The sequence below is a fragment of the Caloenas nicobarica genome, chromosome 1, assembly GCF_036013445.1.
Source record: "Caloenas nicobarica isolate bCalNic1 chromosome 1, bCalNic1.hap1, whole genome shotgun sequence".
In the NCBI taxonomy this organism is placed as follows: domain Eukaryota; kingdom Metazoa; phylum Chordata; class Aves; order Columbiformes; family Columbidae; genus Caloenas; species Caloenas nicobarica.
Window position 1 is genome coordinate 215,541,815 of NC_088245.1, and position 6,166 is coordinate 215,547,980.

Consider the following 6,166-nt stretch of genomic DNA (forward strand, 5'->3'; position numbering starts at 1 on the left):
CACCACCACGTGCCCTTTTTCCCACCAGGACCATTTGGTTCGTGTGGCTCCTTGTGCGCAGGTGCTGGGCCCGGCTCCTGGGCAGGTGAGATGAGTTCTGGTGACAATGGATCAGGGCAGGGACTGCAGCGGTCTCAGCCAACAGCCAGAAAGCCAGGTCTTTAACAAAGTTAATGCCGTTGATAATTAAACCAATTAGCAACCACCCAATTGACGGTGTGAATCATGATCGCAGTTTTGTGAAGATACGTGATAGTTATTCCTCACAACATTCCTTCGCCTTTTCTAGTCGGCCGTGTCCCATCTCCCCCTCGGAGGTCAGAGTCATCACTGTGTGTCCCATCATGGTGAAAGCCACAACCCCAGTGGCAGCACCAGCCAGGCGGCCAAGTGTTGATTCACATAATGTGTCTGCTCCTGCCTGCACCCTTTCCTCTGACTGGGAAAAACAGAGGAACGGATAATTTGAACACCCATCCCTTTGAACTGCACCCCTAGAGTTTCACAGCCTTGCTTGGTTTTGCCCAGGTTCCACCTTGCCAAGACATCTGCACCCGCATAAAAGAGCAATAATGGATAATGGGCCACGTTTCTAAGAAGTTGTGGCATCTTCTCAGCGACATCCCCGACCTCAGCACCTGGAAGGCAGCAAACGTCACATAATTCCCTGCTGGGCTGACAAACAGGTGCCTCGGTGCCTCTCAGCAGAGAGTCCTCTATGACAAGACATCATCATTTCCTTTCATGCAGTTCCTCCCCACACAGCTTGCTCAGAGGTGCCTTTGGCTGTTAATACACCATATCCATTCCCATTTGTTCTGCAGGAGGGAGGAGAACGCAGCAGAGTTCTGCTCGTGGGTGGACAGGACAAGCACCCACCGCTCTCCCAAGATGGCACTGACCAGCCGGGGCTGTGCCGGGGGCTGCCGGCCGTCACTCCATCAGCTCCCTCGGTAGCTTCCCCAAGCAGCGGGAGGAGTGGAGAAACCCACTTTGACCCTGGAGATGTGGTGAGTGTGGGGGAGACCCCCAGGTCCTGCCGCAGCCCCTCAGCCCCTGCCCTGCCCCTGTCCGCGCTGGGCAGCCCTGCCCGCCGGCCGAGGAGGGGGTGCTGCCGGCGGGTCCCGCCGGAGGGGCCGGGGCGCAAAGGGGTCTCTTCCTTCTCCTCCTGCACAGGGCAAGAGTGGAGGTGTCATGCAGGGGACACCTGTCCCCATGGGCCCCTCTGGCCTCCGTGGACTCCCTGGGCTCTCAGTCGGGGGGCAGCTCTGGCTGGTACCACAGTGGGTGTGCTGGTCTCTGGGGACCTGGGTGGTGTTAAAGAAATGATCTTGACCCTAGGTTTCCTTTAGCATAGTCTCATATGCCTGCGCTTAAAAAAATAATTGAATCTAAAGATAAAACAAGAAATAATTTAATCAAAAGATTAAAAAAAAATGAAAGGTACAACAAAGAAACAGTCTGGACTGGGTGCCTCTTAAGGGGAAGGACCCTGAGACAAAAGGGGTTTGGGTTTTTCACAGCATCACATAATCACTGAACGGTTGGGGTTGGAAAGGACCTCTGGAGATCATCTAGTCCAATCCACCTGCTAAACCAAGTATACCTAGAGTAAATTGCACAGAAATGTGTCCATGCGAGTTTTGAATGTCTCCAGAGAAGGAGACTCCACAACCTCTCTGGGCAGCCTGTTCCAGGGCTTTGTCGCCCTCAAAGTAATGAAGTTTTTCCTGATATTCAGGTGGAACCTCCTGTGCTTCAGTCTGTACCCATTGCCCCTCATCAGTTGGCTGACGGGCCAGGCTCAAAGGGTTCTAGTAAATGTGGTTATGTTTGGATGGCAACCAGTCACTAGTGGGGTTTCACAGGGATCCATCTTAGGGCCTCATCATTGTGGTCTACAGCTTCCTCACAAGGGGAGGAGGAAGGGCAGGTGCTGAACTTTTCTCCTTAGTGACCAATGACAGAACCCGAGGGAATGGCAGGAAGATGTGCGAGGGGAGGGTCAGGTTGGGCAATAGAAAAAGGTTCTTCAACCACAGGGTGCTGGAGCACTGGAACAAGCTCCCCAGCCTGACAGTGTTTAAGGAGAGACTGGACAACGTCCTCAGACACACGGTGTGAACTGTGGGGTTGTCCTGTGCAGGGACAGGAGATGGACTCCATGATCCTTGTGGGTCCCTTCAAGCTCAGGACATTCTACAACGTTCTATGATTCTATGATCCTATCATTGGGCACCACTGAAAGGAGTCTGATCCCGTCCTCTTGACATCCACCTTTGAGATATTTGTATACATCGATGAGATCCCCTCTCAGCCTTCTCTTCTCCAGGCTGAACAGCTCCAGCTCTCTCAGTCTCTCCTCGTAAGAAAGATGTTCTGGACCCTAATCAGTTTCGTAGCCCTCCGCTGGACTCCCTCTGGTAATTCCTTGTCCTTCTTAAACTGTGGAGCCCAGAACTGGACACAGCTACCACTGATAGGCAAAACAACTCACTTCCAGTCAGTACTGTGAAATTTCGCCTAGTTTGAAGACCCCAGACCCATTTCCAGAAAAGTCTTCCTAATTAGCATGAAGAGCAAACAGAAGGAGGAGACGAACTGCCTTCTCCTATCTCACATGTAAATGAATGACCTCACATGTGACATGAGGTGGTGGTGTGTACTGAAATCTTCAGCATGTCCACCCCCTCCAGAGGACATTGCAGGACCAAGCAACCCATGGAGCAGTGATATCTTTCTCTCTCTTTCTCTGATATCTTAGTTTTCTTTGTCTCTCTGTCTTTTCCTTCTTCTTGAACATATAAAGGTAATATCATTGTAAGTTCTGCTGCTGAAGTCTTGTTAAATTTTGTAATAATATACTTTTGCCAAGTCACTAATCACTGTAATTTGTATTCCACCAAGTACTTTTAGTAAATTCATAACTGAATTGGACCTCTGGAGAGATCGTCTGTCATTCACTTTGCATTACCGCACAGAAATACCCAGAGTTAACTCGCACCTGATCTCACCTGGTGAGACAGGGCGTGCGTCATGTTCAGAGCTAACTCATCCCTAATCCCATCTGGTGGGATGGTACAGACCTTCAGGTACCATTTGCCTTCTTGGCCACCAGGTCACATTGTTGACTCATGGCCAACCTGTTGTCAACCAGAACTCCCAAGCCCTTCTCTGCAGTGCTGCTTTCCAGCAGCTCCAGCCCTAACCTGTACTGGTGTTTTGCTGGGAGTTCGTAAATGCGGCTGGATTTTACATACGAAGATCATTGCATTATTGATGGATGTATACCTGTTCATTGTTCTGAAGTTGACGTAAGATCATCAAAAATGCCCAAAGGAAATTTAGGGTATTGTAAAATGTTTGAAACCAACACTAATTCCCTAGTACTCCACAGGGAGAAATGGGTAAATGCAACTGGACACCCGAGACGATTCCCCTCTTATTGCTCCTCAATTAAGCAGACAGCAATTTATGGGTGGAAATACAAGATTTAGCATCAAAGGTAAATGGAAATCCGAGACTGGTGCCTGGCTTTGCAAAGCCACAGATTTTCCCCAAACTCGGACCATACCATAATCCACTCCATTAGGAAGGGCCAACTGTCATGGTCCATTCGGTGATGGACTCGTGATTGTTTGTTTACCTTGATCTTGAAGTGCAAAATTAAGGCAACCAAAATGCCAAGAGGTTATAATTCAATCAAACAGTGTTACTTTATTAATTTGCCCGTAAAGCAGCACACGATAGAGAGAGTAGAGAAAAGGAAAGAAAAGAAAAGGGAGAAAGAGGATTATAGCTACCACCATGAGTCCCAAAGGCATCCCTCTGGTCTCAGGTCCCGTGAGAAGAGTCCTGCTGGTCTTCCGTCATGATCCGGGATCCTTTGGTGGGGAGATCTCGATGTCCAGTCGGGAATCGTCTTTTGTGCTTCTTCACCCCTCCCCACTCCCATAGATTGAGGCCAATCTCTGCCTTTGTTGCGCAATCCAGGCTTAACTGCGCAGGCCCAAAGAGTCCTCGCTTTGCTTGTCAGAACCCGTCTGTGCCTGCGCCACCTCACGTTCAGGGGTCTCTTACTGGTCCATTGGGTGACCTCAAGACCTTCGGCAAGCCTTTGTGCATGCCCTTCTTCGTTGGCCTTTGTTACAGGGAGGAGGTGGGGGGCAAGTCTGGCTCAAGCAGCAGGTGAAAATCCATCTTCTGGACAGCAGCTATTGTCCCCAGGTCAGAGAGACCCGTACAACACAATTCCTTTTAGGAGGTCGGGGCAAGTTTGGCTGAGTCAGCAGGTGAAATCCACACAGCAGCTATTGTTACCTGTAGCCCTCGAGTCGGAGAGACCTGCACAACACAATTCTTTTCCTCAGGCCTCTCTCCAAGTCATTGTCCAATTCTTTCTATCAGGGCATCTGTTCTCCAAGTCCCTGATGGCGATGTTCAGGCAAATACTGTTCTTCAGACCGACTCTTACACCAACTCAACTTACCTGCAGAACCCGTTAATGCCCACAGGTCTGTTTGAGAATGGTACCCAAGCCTTAAAAGGTCATTAATAGATTTGTGGTCAATATGCATACAATTCGTTAGCAGCAACTTGGACCGGGTTGTTATGTCGGAGTAATCTGTCCCTTGTTTCTCCTACTCCCTGGAGCTAATGATAACGATCTGAGTGTCCAGCTCTGTGATGATCTAACATGAAATAAGAGATCCATTAATAAGTTTGATACCGCTCTAACGAGTGGCACTGGCCAAAAGTGGGGAAAAGAGGAATGGACCCCCCAATGGACCACTGAACCTTATGGGCCTGCCACCTGGAACCCAAATTAATTGGTTAGCAGTGCTCAAGAACCTATTTACAATTAACATCGCATCACCCGATTAGAAGTTGTCTTAGAAATTATTACCAACAATACCTGTACTCTTGACCTGTTAGCAGATCAAGCCATGCAGATGTGGACAGCAATCTTTCAACACTGCATGGTTCTCTATTACCTGTTAGCTGAAGAATGGGAGGGCATTCTAATTCTAATCTAAAAATTGAAGATAATGGCCAAGTCGTTAAGCAAATTACAGCGGGAATGCAGAAGCTAGCCCATGTTCACATCCAAACCTGGAATGACTCGGTATTCAACCCCTTTTCGTGGTTTCCAGGTGCTCCATGGCTTATATGTATTCTTTTCTATATGTTATCTGTTGCTGCACTATTGTTATTTCTCCACTGTTTAAACCCGTGTTTTATATACTTAATTCAACACACTTGTGTTGGCAGTTGCACTTCCCCCCCCCACGCCCTGAGAACTGGTGTGGCAGTTGCACATCCCCCTCTCAGACCTGGGGCCTTCAATGGGGCAGCTAATGGCTCTTTGTGGAGGCCAGAGTCGGTGGGCAGGGTCGTCAGCAGAGGAGGGGCCGAGAGCGCCCACAGCCCAGAGAAGCCGAGAAGCTTCTCGAATGCCCACACTCGGGAGGGGGGTGCAAGAAGCCAAGAAGCTTCTGGAATGCCCACAGCCAGATCTGAACAGACCATAAATGGGGTTCCTGCCGGAGACCCCCTTTGTGTGGTCTCCTGGGAGCTGCGGGTCTGCCGTGCTGCCGGAGTCCCTCCCCTTAGACGGAGAAGCCGTCTAAGGTAACCTCCCGGGATGGGGAGCGCCTCACCTCTGCGTATGGGTGAGTGATAAGGTACTGAATATATGCTTTAATAAGTCCTCGCCTGGTAGGTGAGTGTAAATTCCTCATCTGGGACAGACGAGCGTAAATTCCTTGCCTAGCAGGCAAGCGTAAGTCCTGGCCGCAATAGGCTAGTGTTTCTCTCTTATGAGCAAAACGGGGCGGAGAGGGCTCTGGTTTTGTTTTCTTGTGAGTGCGTGTATGCACACTGTGGATCCTCATTATTCTTATTTCGCTGCACCCCAAATAATGTCCTAACCTAATATCCGAACCTGTATCTTATGTTATCGGAGTGCTAACTAATTGTATAAACCCCATTTCTAATCAGTTTATCAGCAGTACTTTTCTGGCCAGAATAAAGTTTGTTTTGGACCTTGTTGTCCGCCTAAACTTATTTTGGGGTGCCTCTGTGACAACACTGTTTCGAATTTGCAATTAATAGGCACTTCACTTTGCTCAGGGTGATGTTAAACATGTCCATGCATTCTAACAGG